The sequence below is a fragment of the Nematostella vectensis genome, chromosome 5, assembly GCF_932526225.1.
Source record: "Nematostella vectensis chromosome 5, jaNemVect1.1, whole genome shotgun sequence".
Classification (NCBI taxonomy): domain Eukaryota; kingdom Metazoa; phylum Cnidaria; class Anthozoa; order Actiniaria; family Edwardsiidae; genus Nematostella; species Nematostella vectensis.
The window spans coordinates 677,295-695,035 of record NC_064038.1 but is presented as its reverse complement, the minus strand read 5'-3'; positions in this window follow the sequence as shown (position 1 = coordinate 695,035).

Below are 17,741 nucleotides of genomic sequence, written 5' to 3'. Positions count from 1 at the left end.
TTTTAATGGACAGTTTGTGGTCATTTTTTTTGTTTTGTTTAAAGTCTCCCACATGTACCAAAAGCTCATAAGTCAGTAATAGAATTTCACTGAAGTTCATTGTGTCAGGGCTCTAGAGCTATTGCAAATCTCTTAACCATGACACTCCCCTTTTAAAGGAAAGTAAAAAAAATCAAAATTGTTGGTGGGGGTCTCTGTTGTATTTGTTTTCTTTTTAGTTTTCTTCTATTATTATTATTATTATTTTCTTTTTTAGAGGGGGAGGGGGATTCAGCTAAAAATAGCCAATGGTCAATTCAAGCAACTAGTACAAAAGATGTTTTTTGCAGTCCTTTATTCAATATATTCAAGGTTATCATGCAATTCTGTTGTTTGACTGCATATATATATATATTTTCTTTCTTTTCATTACAAGTTCTATATGTGTAAGTGGTGACCATAGCTATGATTACTATTATTTAGAATATTTTTTTACCTACTAACAGAAAACAACTTGACTGCAAAACACTTACTGTAGGGCACTCGATATTAGGCATTACTTTCATGTGGACGTAAGGTTGAAATGTCAAAACCTTTATTAACCCGTGAACTACGCTTTAGCGTATTACACTTTGTGGTGATCTGATTCTATTGTTCTTTTTTGTGTTTTACTAACTATTACCGTTTAACTATCACACTTTGTTTCACGGGTTAATGAAAACCACTCTAATTACTTACAGTAGTTCTTTTTTAATATTATCATTTACTTGTATAATTTAGATGAGCAATACATATTTCTTTATGGCTTTGTAGAGCTCATCTCGTTCCTCATAAATAACAAACAAAATGAAGTTTGTTCTTATTTTGGTGCAAAGGAATCTACAGTAGTTTTCTAATCAGATAATTGTTTTTCTTTTAACACTCACCTGTTATTTCAACAGCCTTACTTGAGTTTGCTTGTCTCAGAAATAGACCTTGCTTAATAAACAAAGACATGTTACAAACTTATTTAATAATAAGTAACAACTGCAATATTGTATGAAGAGAGTGCCCCTCTCTTCCCCCTGCTATTGTTGAAATTATGCTCAATAAACTTTTACCTCTTCCCTCTCCACCAGTTAAGCATTCTATGTATGCTTCCCTGTACAAAATGCACCCCTTCAAATAGAACATTAAAGTTCACATACTTGTTTACTTCCTCAAACTCTTTGCTTTGTGTTTTTTGTTAACTTCCTAGGAACAAATTGAATACATATAATCAATAAATCTAGCAAGCTTATTTTGCAAACTCACTTTTTTTATTATTTTTGCGCAAAACCTATCAGGATTAAGAAAGTCCAGCACAAAGAAAAAAATACGAATTAAAAAAAAAAAGCCCATTGTCCTGGGATCGAACCCGGTCTGAAGAACAAAACGGAAACCATACATACGGATTACCCAATCGGTATGGCAGCACAAGGCTTTTACGGAAGGCTGTAAAGAACCCTAAGGCCCCAAGCACCGATATTTCCGAGCGAATATGCTGTACAACACTCTTGCAAGGTTATCCCAACTCGCGCATTAATGGGGAGGACAATAACCAGGATCCCAGGCCTGTAATACGGTTACGCCACGCACAGCTCGCCGAGATTGTGGATAACAAAAAATAGAGGTCTATTTGGGCGTCTTGGGTCCCTTGGGGACTCGCCATGCGCACGGGCGCATCTCTTTTATTGTGTACATGACATCAAATTAGCGAAGAAAAAAGACGCTGTTTTGGTATCATGTGAAAAGCATAAAATAAATAGAAATAAAGACGTAAGGTGGGAGAATATTGACATATTCATATTAAAATATTGACAAAATCCACAATATTGTCTACGCTGACTAAGTAAAGCTGTATTTTACTTTAAAGGGGCAGCAGCATAGTACTGCGCATGTCTGGAGTCAGTGTTTATTGTAGGCTTTTAAGTGTCTACAAACAGTTGAACTTTTTAAAAGCTGTCAATACCTTATTAAATAATATGCAATATTATATAGAAAACTATGTTAATGGACAGTTTGTGGTCATTTTTTTTGTTTTGTTTAAAGTCTCCCACATGTACCAAAAGCTCATAAGTCAGTATTAGAATTTCACTGAAGTTCATTGTGTCAGGGCTCTAGAGCTATTGCAAATCTCTTAACCATGACACTCCCCTTTTAAAGGAAAGTAAAAAAAAATCAAAATTGTTGGTGGGGGTCTCTGTTGTATTTGTTTTCTTTTTAGTTTTCTTCTATTATTATTATTATTATTTTCTTTTTTAGAGGGGGAGGGGAATTCAGCTAAAAATAGCCAAGGGTCAATTCAAGCAACTAGTACAAAAGATGTTTTTTGCAGTCCTTTATTCAATATATTCAAGGTTATCATGCAATTCTGTTGTTTGACTGCATATATATATATTTTTTCTTTCTTTTCATTACAAGTTCTATATGTGTAAGTGGTGACCATAGCTATGATTACTATTATTTAGAATATTTTTTTACCTACTAACAGAAAACAACTTGACTGCAAAACACTTACTGTAGGGCACTCGATATTAGGCATTACTTTCATGTGGACGTAAGGTTGAAATGTCAAAACCTTCATTAACCCGTGAACTACGCTTTAGCGTATTACACTTTGTGGTGATCTGATTCTATTGTTCTTTTTTGTGTTTTACTAACTATTACCGTTTAACTATCACACTTTGTTTCACGGGTTAATGAAAACCACTCTAATTACTTACAGTAGTTCTTTTTTAATATTATCATTTACTTGTATAATTTAGATGAGCAATACATATTTCTTTATGGCTTTGTAGAGCTCATCTCGTTCCTCATAAATAACAAACAAAATAAAGTTTGTTCTTATTTTGGTGCAAAGGAATCTACAGTAGTTTTCTAATCAGATAATTGTTTTTCTTTTAACACTCACCTGTTATTTCAACAGCCTTACTTGAGTTTGCTTGTCTCAGAAATAGACCTTGCTTAATAAACAAAGACATGTTACAAACTTATTTAATAATAGGTAACAACTGCAATATTGTATGAAGAGAGTGCCCCTCTCTTCCCCCTCCTATTGTTGAAATTATGCTCAATAAACTTTTACCTCTTCCCTCTCCACCAGTTAAGCATTCTATGTATGCTTCCCTGTACAAAATGCACCCCTTCAAATAGAACATTAAAGTTCACATACTTGTTTACTTCCTCAAACTCTTTGCTTTGTGTTTTTTGTTAACTTCCTAGGAACAAATTGAATACATATAATCAATAAATCTAGCAAGCTTATTTTGCAAACTCACTTTTTTTATTATTTTTGCGCAAAACCTATCAGGATTAAGGAAGTCCAGCACAAAGAAAAAAAAACGAATTAAAAAAAAAAAGCCCATTGTCCTGGGATCGAACCCGGTCTGAAGAACAAAACGGAAACCATACATACGGATTACCCAATCAGTATGGCAGCACAAGGCTTTTACGGAAGGCTGTAAAGAACCCGAAGGCCCCAAGCACCGATATTTCCGAGCGAATATGCTGTACAACACTCTTGCAAGGTTATCCCAACTCGCGCATTAATGGGGAGGACAATAACCAGGATCCCAGGCCTGTAATACGGTTACGCCACGCACAGCTCGCCGAGATTGTGGATAACAAAAAATAGAGGTCTATTTGGGCGTCTTGGGTCCCTTGGGGACTCGCCATGCGCACGGGCGCATCTCTTTTATTGTGTACATGACATCAAATTAGCGAAGAAAAAAGACGCTGTTTTGGTATCATGTGAAAAGCATAAAATAAATAGAAATAAAGACGTAAGGGGGGAGAATATTGACATATTCATATTAAAATATTGACAAAATCCACAATATTGTCTACGCTGACTAAGTAAAGCTGTATTTTACTTTAAAGGGGCAGCAGCATAGTACTGCGCATGTCTGGAGTCAGTGTTTATTGTAGGCTTTTAAGTGTCTACAAACAGTTGAACTTTTTAAAAGCTGTCAATACCTTATTAAATAATATGCAATATTATATAGAAAACTATGTTAATGGACAGTTTGTGGTCATTTTTTTTTGTTTTGTTTAAAGTCTCCCACATGTACCAAAAGCTCATAAGTCAGTATTAGAATTTCACTGAAGTTCATTGTGTCAGGGCTCTAGAGCTATTGCAAATCTCTTAACCATGACACTCCCCTTTTAAAGGAAAGTAAAAAAAAATCAAAATTGTTGGTGGGGGTCTCTGTTGTATTTGTTTTCTTTTTAGTTTTCTTCTATTATTATTATTTTCTTTTTTAGAGGGGGAGGGGAATTCAGCTAAAAATAGCCAATGGTCAATTCAAGCAACTAGTACAAAAGATGTTTTTTGCAGTCCTTTATTCAATATATTCAAGGTTATCATGCAATTCTGTTGTTTGACTGCATATATATATATATATATTTTCTTTCTTTTCATTACAAGTTCTATATGTGTAAGTGGTGACCATAGCTATGATTACTATTATTTAGAATATTTTTTTACCTACTAACAGAAAACAACTTGACTGCAAAACACTTACTGTAGGGCACTCGATATTAGGCATTACTTTCATGTGGATGTAAGGTTGAAATGTCAAAACCTTCATTAACCCGTGAACTACGCTTTAGCGTATTACACTTTGTGGTGATCTGATTCTATTGTTCTTTTTTGTGTTTTACTAACTATTACCGTTTAACTATCACACTTTGTTTCACGGGTTAATGAAAACCACTCTAATTACTTACAGTAGTTCTTTTTTAATATTATCATTTACTTGTATAATTTAGATGAGCAATACATATTTCTTTATGGCTTTGTAGGGCTCATCTCATTCCTCATAAATAACAAACAAAATGAAGTTTGTTCTTATTTTGGTGCAAAGGAATCTACAGTAGTTTTCTAATCAGATAATTGTTTTTCTTTTAACACTCACCGGTTATTTCAACAGCCTTACTTGAGTTTGCTTGTCTCAGAAATAGACCTTGCTTAATAAACAAAGACATGTTACAAACTTATTTAATAATAGGTAACAACTGCAATATTGTATGAAGAGAGTGCCCCTCTCTTCCCCCTGCTATTGTTGAAATTATGCTCAATAAACTTTTACCTCTTCCCTCTCCACCAGTTAAGCATTCTATGTATGCTTCCCTGTACAAAATGCACCCCTTCAAACAGAATATTAAAGTTCACATACTTGTTTACTTCCTCAAACTCTTTGCTTTGTGTTTTTTGTTAACTTCCTAGGAACAAATTGAATACATATAATCAATAAATCTAGCAAGCTTATTTTGCAAACTCACTTTTTTTATTATTTTTGCGCAAAACCTATCAGGATTAAGGAAGTCCAGCACAAAGAAAAAAAAACGAATTAAAAAAAAAAGCCCATTGGCTTAGGATCGAACCCGGTCTGAAGGACAAAACGGAAACCATACATACGGATTACCCAATCGGTATGGCAGCACAAGGCTTTTACGGAAGGCTGTAAAGAACCCGAAGGCCCCAAGCACCGATATTTCCGAGCGAATATGCTGTACAACACTCTTGCAAGGTTATCCCAACCCGCGCATTAATGGGGAGGACAATAACCAGGATCCCAGGCCTGTAATACGGTTACGCCACGCACAGCTCGCCGAGATTGTGGATGACAAAAAATAGAGGTCTATTTGGGCGTCTTGGGTCCCTTGGGGACTCGCCATGCGCACGGGCGCATCTCTTTTATTGTGTACATGACATCAAATTAGCGAAGAAAAAAGACGCTGTTTTGGTATCATGTGAAAAGCATAAAATAAATAGAAATAAAGACGTAAGGGGGGAGAATATTGACATATTCATATTAAAATATTGCCAAAATCCACAATATTGTCTACGCTGACTAAGTAAAGCTGTATTTTACTTTAAAGGGGCAGCAGCATAGTACTGCGCATGTCTGGAGTCAGTGTTTATTGTAGGCTTTTAAGTGTCTACAAACAGTTGAACTTTTTAAAAGCTGTCAATACCTTATTAAATAATATGCAATATTATATAGAAAACTATTTTAATGGACAGTTTGTGGTCATTTTTTTTGTTTTGTTTAAAGTCTCCCACATGTACCAAAAGCTCATAAGTCAGTATTAGAATTTCACTGAAGTTCATTGTGTCAGGGCTCTAGAGCTATTGCAAATCTCTTAACCATGACACTCCCCTTTTAAAGGAAAGTAAAAAAAATCAAAATTGTTGGTGGGGGTCTCTGTTGTATTTGTTTTCTTTTTAGTTTTCTTCTATTATTATTATTATTATTTTCCTTTTTAGAGGGGGAGGGGAATTCAGCTAAAAATAGCTAATGGTCAATTCAAGCAACTAGTACAAAAGATGTTTTTTGCAGTCCTTTATTCAATATATTCAAGGTTATCATGCAATTCTGTTGTTTGACTGCATATATGTATTTTTTTTCTTTCTTTTCATTACAAGTTCTATATGTGTAAGTGGTGACCATAGCTATGATTACTATTATTTAGAATATTTTTTTACTTACTAACAGAAAACAACTTGACTGCAAAACACTTACTGTAGGGCACTCGATATTAGGCATTACTTTCATGTGGATGTAATGTTGAAATGTCAAAACCTTCATTAACCCGTGAACTACGCTTTAGCGTATTACACTTTGTGGTGATCTGATTCTATTGTTCTTTTTTGTGTTTTACTAACTATTACCGTTTAACTATCACACTTTGTTTCACGGGTTAATGAAAACCACTCCAATTACTTACAGTAGTTCTTTTTTAATATTATCATTTACTTGTATAATTTAGATGAGCAATACATATTTCTTTATGGCTTTGTAGAGCTCATCTCGTTCCTCATAAATAACAAACAAAATGAAGTTTGTTCTTATTTTGGTGCAAAGGAATCTACAGTAGTTTTCTAATCAGATAATTGTTTTTCTTTTAACACTCACCTGTTATTTCAACAGCCTTACTTGAGTTTGCTTGTCTCAGAAATAGACCTTGCTTAATAAACAAAGACATGTTACAAACTTATTTAATAATAGGTAACAACTGCAATATTGTATGAAGAGAGTGCCCCTCTCTTCCCCCTGCTATTGTTGAAATTATGCTCAATAAACTTTTACCTCTTCCCTCTCCACCAGTTAAGCATTCTATGTATGCTTCCCTGTACAAAATGCACACCTTCAAATAGAACATTAAAGTTCACATACTTGTTTACTTCCTCAAACTCTTTGCTTTGTGTTTTTTGTTAACTTCCTAGGAACAAATTGAATACATATAATCAATAAATCTAGCAAGCTTATTTTGCAAACTCACTTTTTTTATTATTTTTGCGCAAAACCTATCAGGATTAAGGAAGTCCAGCACAAAGAAAAAAAAACGAATTAAAAAAAAAGCCCATTGGCCTGGGATCGAACCCGGTCTGAAGAACAAAACGGAAACCATACATACGGATTACCCAATCGGTATGGCAGCACAAGGCTTTTACGGAAGGCTGTAAAGAACCCGAAGGCCCCAAGCACCGATATTTCCGAGCGAATTGCTGTACAACACTCTTGCAAGGTTATCCCAACCCGCGCATTAATGGGGAGGACAATAACCCGGATCCCAGGCCTGTAATACGGTTACGCCACGCACAGCTCGCCGAGATTGTGGATGACAAAAAATAGAGGTCTATTTGGGCGTCTTGGGTCCCTTGGGGACTCGCCATGCGCACGGGCGCATCTCTTTTATTGTGTACATGACATCAAATTAGCGAAGAAAAAAGACGCTATTTTGGTATCATGTGAAAAGCATAAAATAAATAGAAATAAAGACGTAAGGGGGGAGAATATTGACATATTCATATTAAAATATTGCCAAAATCCACAATATTGTCTACGCTGACTAAGTAAAGCTGTATTTTACTTTAAAGGGGCAGCAGCATAGTACTGCGCATGTCTGGAGTCAGTGTTTATTGTAGGCTTTTAAGTGTCTACAAACAGTTGAACGTTTTAAAAGCTGTCAATACCTTATTAAATAATATGCAATATTATATAGAAAACTATGTTAATGGACAGTTTGTGGTCATTTTTTTTGTTTTGTTTAAAGTCTCCCACATGTACCAAAAGCTCATAAGTCAGTATTAGAATTTCACTAAAGTTCATTGTGTCCGGGCTCTAGAGCTATTGCAAATCTCTGAACCATGACACTCCCCTTTTAAAGGAAAGTAAAAAAAAAATCAAAATTGTTGTTGGGGGTCTCTGTTGTATTTGTTTTCTTTTTAGTTTTCTTCTATTATTATTATTATTATTATTATTTTCTTTTTTAGAGGGGGAGGGGAATTCAGCTAAAAATAGCCAAGGGTCAATTCAAGCAACTAGTACAAAAGATGTTTTTTGCAGTCCTTTATTCAATATATTCAAGGTTATCATGCAATTCTGTTGTTTGACTGCATATATATATATTTTTTCTTTCTTTTCATTACAAGTTCTATATGTGTAAGTGGTGACCATAGCTATGATTACTATTATTTAGAATATTTTTTTACCTACTAACAGAAAACAACTTGACTGCAAAACACTTACTGTAGGGCACTCGATATTAGGCATTACTTTCATGTGGACATAAGGTTGAAATGTCAAAACCTTCATTAACCCGTGAACTACGCTTTAGCGTATTACACTTTGTGGTGATCTGATTCTATTGTTCTTTTTTGTGTTTTACTAACTATTACCGTTTAACTATCACACTTTGTTTCACGGGTTAATGAAAACCACTCTAATTACTTACAGTAATTCTTTTTTAATATTATCATTTACTTGTATAATTTAGATGAGCAATACATATTTCTTTATGGCTTTGTAGAGCTCATCTCGTTCCTCATAAATAACAAAAAAAAAATGAAGTTTGTTCTTATTTTGGTGCAAAGGAATCTACAGTAGTTTTCTAATCAGATAATTGTTTTTCTTTTAACACTCACCTGTTATTTCAACAGCCTTACTTGAGTTTGCTTGTCTCAGAAATAGACCTTGCTTAATAAACAAAGACATGTTACAAACTTATTTAATAATAGGTAACAACTGCAATATTGTATGAAGAGAGTATCCCTCTCTTCCTTCTGCTATTGTTGAAATTATGCTCAATAAACTTTTAACTCTTCCCTCTCCACCAGTTAAGCATTCTATGTATGCTTCCCTGTACAAAATACACCCCTTCAAATAGAACATTAAAGTTCACATACTTGTTTACTTCCTCAAACTCTTTGCTTTGTGTTTTTTGTTAACTTCCTAGGAACAAATTGAATACATATAATCAATAAATCTAGCAAGCTTATTTTGCAAACTCACTTTTTTTATTATTTTTGCGCAAAACCTATCAGGATTAAGGAAGTCCAGCACAAAGAAAAAAAAACGAATTAAAAAAAAAAGCCCATTGGCCTGGGATCGAACCCGGTCTGAAGAACAAAACGGAAACCATACATACGGATTACCCAATCGGTATGGCAGCACAAGGCTTTTACGGAAGGCTGTAAAGAACCCGAAGGCCCCAAGCACCGATATTTCCGAGCGAATATGCTGTACAACACTCTTGCAAGGTTATCCCAACCCGCGCATTAATGGGGAGGACAATAACCAGGATCCCAGGCCTGTAATACGGTTACGCCACGCACAGCTCGCCGAGATTGTGGATGACAAAAAATAGAGGTCTATTTGGGCGTCTTGGGTCCCTTGGGGACTCGCCATGCGCACGGGCGCATCTCTTTTATTGTGTACATGACATCGAATTAGCGAAGAAAAAAGACGCTGTTTTGGTATCATGTGAAAAGCATAAAATAAATAGAAATAAAGACGTAAGGGGGGAGAATATTGACATATTCATATTAAAATATTGCCAAAATACACAATATTGTCTACGCTGACTAAGTAAATCTGTATTTTACTTTAAAGGGGCAGCAGCATAGTACTGCGCATGTCTGGAGTCAGTGTTTATTGTAGGCTTTTAAGTGTCTACAAACAGTTGAACTTTTTAAAAGCTGTCAATACCTTATTAAATAATATGCAATATTATATAGAAAACTATGTTAATGGACAGTTTGTGGTCATTTTTTTTGTTTTGTTTAAAGTCTCCCACATGTACCAAAAGCTCATAAGTCAGTATTAGAATTTCACTGAAGTTCATTGTGTCAGGGCTCTAGAGCTATTGCAAATCTCTTAACCATGACACTCCCCTTTTAAAGGAAAGTAAAAAAAATCAAAATTGTTGGTGGGGGTCTCTGTTGTATTTGTTTTCTTTTTAGTTTTCTTCTATTATTATTATTATTATTATTTTCTTTTTTACAGGGGGAGGGGAATTCAGCTAAAAATAGCCAATGGTCAATTCAAGCAACTAGTACAAAAGATGTTTTTTGCAGTCCTTTATTCAATATATTCAAGGTTATCATGCAATTCTGTTGTTTGACTGCATATATATATATATTTTCTTTCTTGTCATTACAAGTTCTATATGTGTAAGTGGTGACCATAGCTATGATTACTATTATTTAAAATATTTTTTTACTTACTAACAGAAAACAACTTGACTGCAAAACACTTACTGTAGGGCACTCGATATTAGGCATTACTTTCATGTGGATGTAAGGTTGAAATGTCAAAACCTTCATTAACCCGTGAACTACGCTTTAGCGTATTACACTTTGTGGTGATCTGATTCTATTGTTCTTTTTTGTGTTTTACTAACTATTACCGTTTAACTATCACACTTTGTTTCACGGGTTAATGAAAACCACTCTAATTACTTACAGTAGTTCTTTTTTAATATTATCATTTACTTGTATAATTTAGATGAGCAATACATATTTCTTTATGGCTTTGTAGGGCTCATCTCGTTCCTCATAAATAACAAACAAAATGAAGTTTGTTCTTATTTTGGTGCAAAGGAATCTACAGTAGTTTTCTAATCAGATAATTGTTTTTCTTTTAACACTCACCTGTTATTTCAACAGCCTTACTTGAGTTTGCTTGTCTCAGAAATAGACCTTGCTTAATAAACAAAGACATGTTACAAACTTATTTAATAATAGGTAACAACTGCAATATTGTATGAAGAGAGTGCCCCTCTCTTCCCCCTGCTATTGTTGAAATTATGCTCAATAAACTTTTACCTCTTCCCTCTCCACCAGTTAAGCATTCTATGTATGCTTCCCTGTACAAAATGCACCCCTTCAAATAGAATATTAAAGTTCACATACTTGTTTACTTCCTCAAACTCTTTGCTTTGTGTTTTTTGTTAACTTCCTAGGAACAAATTGAATACATATAATCAATAAATCTAGCAAGCTCATTTTGCAAACTCACTTTTTTTATTATTTTTGTGCAAAACCTATCAGGATTAAGGAAGTCCAGCACAAAGAAAAAAAAACGAATTAAAAAAAAAAGCCCATTGGCCTGGGATCGAACCCGGTCTGAAGAACAAAACGGAAACCATACATACGGATTACCCAATCGGTATGGCAGCACAAGGATTTTACGGAAGGCTGTAAAGAACCCGAAGGCCCCAAGCAACGATATTTCCGAGCGAATATGCTGTACAACACTCTTGCAAGGTTATCCCAACCCGCGCATTAATGGGGAGGACAATAACCAGGATCCCAGGCCTGTAATACGGTTACGCCACGCACAGCTCGCCGAGATTGTGGATGACAAAAAATAGAGGTCTATTTGGGCGTCTTGGGTCCCTTGGGGACTCGCCATGCGCACGGGCGCATCTCTTTTATTGTGTACATGACATCAAATTAGCGAAGAAAAAAGACGCTGTTTTGGTATCATGTGAAAAGCATAAAATAAATAGAAATAAAGACGTAAGGGGGGAGAATATTGACATATTCATATTAAAATATTGACAAAATCCACAATATTGTCTACGCTGACTAAGTAAAGCTGTATTTTACTTTAAAGGGGCAGCAGCATAGTACTGCGCATGTCTGGAGTCAGTGTTAATTGTAGGCTTTTAAGTGTCTACAAACAGTTGAACTTTTTAAAAGCTGTCAATACCTTATTAAATAATATGCAATATTATATAGAAAACTATGTTAATGGACAGTTTGTGGTCATTTTTTTTGTTTTGTTTAAAGTCTCCCACATGTACCAAAAGCTCATAAGTCAGTATCAGAATTTCACTGAAGTTCATTGTGTCAGGGCTCTAGAGCTATTGCAAATCTCTTAACCATGACACTCCCCTTTTAAAGGAAAGTAAAAAAAATCAAAATTGTTGGTGGGGGTCTCTGTTGTATTTGTTTTCTTTTTAGTTTTCTTCTAGTATTATTATTATTATTTTCTTTTTTAGAGGGGGAGGGGAATTCAGCTAAAAATAGCCAATGGTCAATTCAAGCAACTAGTACAAAAGATGTTTTTTGCAGTCCTTTATTCAATATATTCAAGGTTATCATGCAATTCTGTTGTTTGACTGCATATATATATATATTTTCTTTCTTTTCATTACAAGTTCTATATGTGTAAGTGGTGACCATAGCTATGATTACTATTATTTAGAATATTTTTTTACCTACTAACAGAAAACAACTTGACTGCAAAACACTTACTGTAGTGCACTCGATATTAGGCATTACTTTCATGTGGATGTAAGGTTGAAATGTCAAAACCTTCATTAACCCGTGAACTACGCTTTAGCGTATTACACTTTGTTGTGATCTGATTCTATTGTTCTTTTTTGTGTTTTACTAACTATTACCGTTTAACTATCACACTTTGTTTCACGGGTTAATGAAAACCACTCTAATTACTTACAGTAGTTCTTTTTTAATATTATCATTTACTTGTATAATTTAGATGAGCAATACATTTTTCTTTATGGCTTTGTAGGGCTCATCTCGTTCCTCATAAATAACAAAAAAAATGAAGTTTGTTCTTATTTTGGTGCAAAGGAATCTACAGTAGTTTTCTAATCAGATAATTGTTTTTCTTTTAACACTCACCTGTTATTTCAACAGCCTTACTTGAGTTTGCTTGTCTCAGAAATAGACCTTGCTTAATAAACAAAGACATGTTACAAACTTATTTAATAATAGGTAACAACTGCAATATTGTATGAAGAGAGTGCCCCTCTCTTCCCCCTGCTATTGTTGAAATTATGCTCAATAAACTTTTACCTCTTCCCTCTCCACCAGTTAAGCATTCTATGTATGCTTCCCTGTACAAAATGCACCCCTTCAAATAGAACATTAAAGTTCACATACTTGTTTACTTCCTCAAACTCTTTGCTTTGTGTTTTTTGTTAACTTCCTAGGAACAAATTGAATACATATAATCAATAAATCTAGCAAGCTTATTTTGCAAACTCACTTTTTTTTATTATTTTTGCGCAAAACCTATCAGGATTAAGGAAGTCCAGCACAAAGAAAAAAAAACGAATTAAAAAAAAAAGCCCATTGGCCTGGGATCGAACCCGGTCTGAAGAACAAAACGGAAACCATACATACGGATTACCCAATCGGTATGGCAGCACAAGGCTTTTACGGAAGGCTGTAAAGAACCCGAAGGCCCCAAGCAACGATATTTCCGAGCGAATATGCTGTACAACACTCTTGCAAGGTTATCCCAACCCGCGCATTAATGGGGAGGACAATAACCAGGATCCCAGGCTTGTAATACGGTTACGCCACGCACAGCTCGCCGAGATTGTGGATGACAAAAAATAGAGGTCTATTTGGGCGTCTTGGGTCCCTTGGGGACTCGCCATGCGCACGGGCGCATCTCTTTTATTGTGTACATGACATCAAATTAGCGAAGAAAAAAGACGCTGTTTTGGTATCATGTGAAAAGCATAAAATAAATAGAAATAAAGACGTAAGGGGGGAGAATATTGACATATTCATATTAAAATATTGACAAAATCCACAATATTGTCTAAGCTGACTAAGTAAAGCTGTATTTTACTTTAAAGGGGCAGCAGCATAGTACTGCGCATGTCTGGAGTCAGTGTTTATTGTAGGCTTTTAAGTGTCTACAAACAGTTGAACTTTTTAAAAGCTGTCAATACCTTATTAAATAATATGCAATATTATATAGAAAACTATGTTAATGGACAGTTTGTGGTCATTTTTTTTGTTTTGTTTAAAGTCTCCCACATGTACCAAAAGCTCATAAGTCAGTATTAGAATTTCACTGAAGTTCATTGTGTCAGGGCTCTAGAGCTATTGCAAATCTCTTAACCATGACACTCCCCTTTTAAAGGAAAGTAAAAAAAATCAAAATTGTTGGTGGGGACCTCTGTTGTATTTGTTTTCTTTTTATTTTTCTTCTATTATTATTATTATTATTTTCTTTTTTAGAGGGGGAGGGGAATTCAGCTAAAAATAGCCAATGGTCAATTCAAGCAACTAGTACAAAATATGTTTTTTGCAGTCCTTTATTCAATATATTCAAGGTTATCATGCAATACTGTTGTTTGACTGCATATATATATTTTTTCTTTCTTTTCATTACAAGTTCTATATGTGTAAGTGGTGACCATAGCTATGATTACTATTATTTAGAAATTTTTTTACCTACTAACAGAAAACAACTTGACTGCAAAACACTTACTGTAGGGCACTCGATATTAGGCATTACTTTCATGTGGATGTAAGGTTGAAATGTCAAAACCTTCATTAACCCGTGAACTATGCTTTAGCGTATTACACTTTGTTGTGATCTGATTCTATTGTTCTTTTTTGTGTTTTACTAACTATTACCGTTTAACTATCACACTTTGTTTCACGGGTTAATGAAAACCACTCTAATTACTTACAGTAATTCTTTTTTAATATTATCATTTACTTGTATAATTTAGATGAGCAATACATATTTCTTTATGGCTTTGTAGAGCTCATCTCGTTCCTCATAAATAACAAACAAAATGAAGTTTGTTCTTATTTTGGTGCAAAGGAATCTACAGTAGTTTTCTAATCAGATAATTGTTTTTCTTTTAACACTCACCTGTTATTTCAACAGCCTTACTTGAGTTTGCTTGTCTCAGAAATAGACCTTGCTTAATAAACAAAGACATGTTACAAACTTATTTAATAATAGGTAACAACTGCAATATTGTATGAAGAGAGTGCCCCTCTCTTCCCCCTGCTATTGTTGAAATTATGCTCAATAAACTTTTACCTCTTCCCTCTCCACCAGTTAAGCATTCTATGTATGCTTCCCTGTACAAAATGCACCCCTTCAAATAGAATATTAAAGTTCACATACTTGTTTACTTCCTCAAACTCTTTGCTTTGTGTTTTTTGTTAACTTCCTAGGAACAAATTGAATACATATAATCAATAAATCTAGCAAGCTTATTTTGCAAACTCACTTTTTTTATTATTTTTGCGCAAAACCTATCAGGATTAAGGAAGTCCAGCACAAAGAAAAAAAAACGAATTAAAAAAAAAGCCCATTGGCCTGGGATCGAACCCGGTCTGAAGAACAAAACGGAAACCATACATACGGATTACCCAATCGGTATGGCAGCACAAGGCTTTTACGGAAGGCTGTAAAGAACCCGAAGGCCCCAAGCAACGATATTTCCGAGCGAATATGCTGTACAACACTCTTGCAAGGTTATCCCAACCCGCGCATTAATGGGGAGGACAATAACCAGGATCCCAGGCCTGTAATACGGTTACGCCACGCACAGCTCGCCGAGATTGTGGATGACAAAAAATAGAGGTCTATTTGGGCGTCTTGGGTCCCTTGGGGACTCGCCATGCGCACGGGCGCATCTCTTTTATTGTGTACATGACATCAAATTAGCGAAGAAAAAAGACGCTGTTTTGGTATCATGTGAAAAGCATAAAATAAATAGAAATAAAGACGTAAGGGGGGAGAATATTGACATATTCATATTAAAATATTGCCAAAATCCACAATATTGTCTACGCTGACTAAGTAAAGCTGTATTTTACTTTAAAGGGGCAGCAGCATAGTACTGCGCATGTCTGGAGTCAGTGTTTATTGTAGGCTTTTAAGTGTCTACAAACAGTTGAACTTTTTAAAAGCTGTCAATACCTTATTAAATAATATGCAATATTATATAGAAAACTATGTTAATGGACAGTTTGTGGTCATTTTTTTTGTTTTGTTTAAAGTGTCCCACATGTACCAAAAGCTCATAAGTCAGTATTAGAATTTCACTGAAGTTCATTGTGTCAGGGCTCTAGAGCTATTGCAAATCTCTTAACCATGACACTCACCTTTTAAAGGAAAGTAAAAAAAATCAAAATTGTTGGTGGGGGTGTCTGTTGTATTTGTTTTCTTTTTAGTTTTCTTCTATTATTATTATTATTATTTTCTTTTTTAGAGGGGGAGGGGAATTCAGCTAAAAATAGCCAAGGGTCAATTCAAGCAACTAGTACAAAAGATGTTTTTTGCAGTCCTTTATTCAATATATTCAAGGTTATCATGCAATTCTGTTGTTTGACTGCATATATATATATATATATTTTCTTTCTTTTCATTACAAGTTCTATATGTGTAAGTGGTGACCATAGCTATGATTACTATTATTTAGAATATTTTTTTACCTACTAACAGAAAACAACTTGACTGCAAAACACTTACTGTAGGGCACTCGATATTAGGCATTACTTTCATGTGGACGTAAGGTTGAAATGTCAAAACCTTCATTAACCCGTGAACTACGCTTTAGCGTATTACACTTTGTGGTGATCTGATTCTATTGTTCTTTTTTGTGTTTTACTAACTATTACCGTTTAACTATCACACTTTGTTTCACGGGTTAATGAAAACCACTCTAATTACTTACAGTAATTCTTTTTTAATATTATCATTTACTTGTATAATTTAGATGAGCAATACATATTTCTTTATGGCTTTGTAGAGCTCATCTCGTTCCTCATAAATAACAAAAAAAATGAAGTTTGTTCTTATTTTGGTGCAAAGGAATCTACAGTAGTTTTCTAATCAGATAATTGTTTTTCTTTTAACACTCACCTGTTATTTCAACAGCCTTACTTGAGTTTGCTTGTCTCAGAAATAGACCTTGCTTAATAAACAAAGACATGTTACAAACTTATTTAATAATAGGTAACAACTGCAATATTGTATGAAGAGAGTGCCCCTCTCTTCCCCCTGCTATTGTTGAAATTATGCTCAATAAACTTTTACCTCTTCCCTCTCCACCAGTTAAGCATTCTATGTATGCTTCCCTGTACAAAATGCACCCCTTCAAATAGAACATTAAAGTTCACATACTTGTTTACTTCCTCAAACTCTTTGCTTTGTGTTTTTTGTTAACTTCCTAGGAACAAATTGAATACATATAATCAATAAATCTAGCAAGCTTATTTTGCAAACTCACTTTTTTTTATTATTTTTGCGCAAAACCTATCAGGATTAAGGAAGTCCAGCACAAAGAAAAAAAAACGAATTAAAAAAAAAAGCCCATTGGCCTGGGATCGAACCCGGTCTGAAGAACAAAACGGAAACCATACATACGGATTACCCAATCGGTATGGCAGCACAAGGCTTTTACGGAAGGCTGTAAAGAACCCGAAGGCCCCAAGCACCGATATTTCCGAGCGAATATGCTGTACAACACTCTTGCAAGGTTATCCCAACCCGCGCATTAATGGGGAGGACAATAACCAGGATCCCAGGCCTGTAATACGGTTACGCCACGCACAGCTCGCCGAGATTGTGGATGAAAAAAAATAGAGGTCTATTTGGGCGTCTTGGGTCCCTTGGGGACTCGCCATGCGCACGGGCGCATCTCTTTTATTG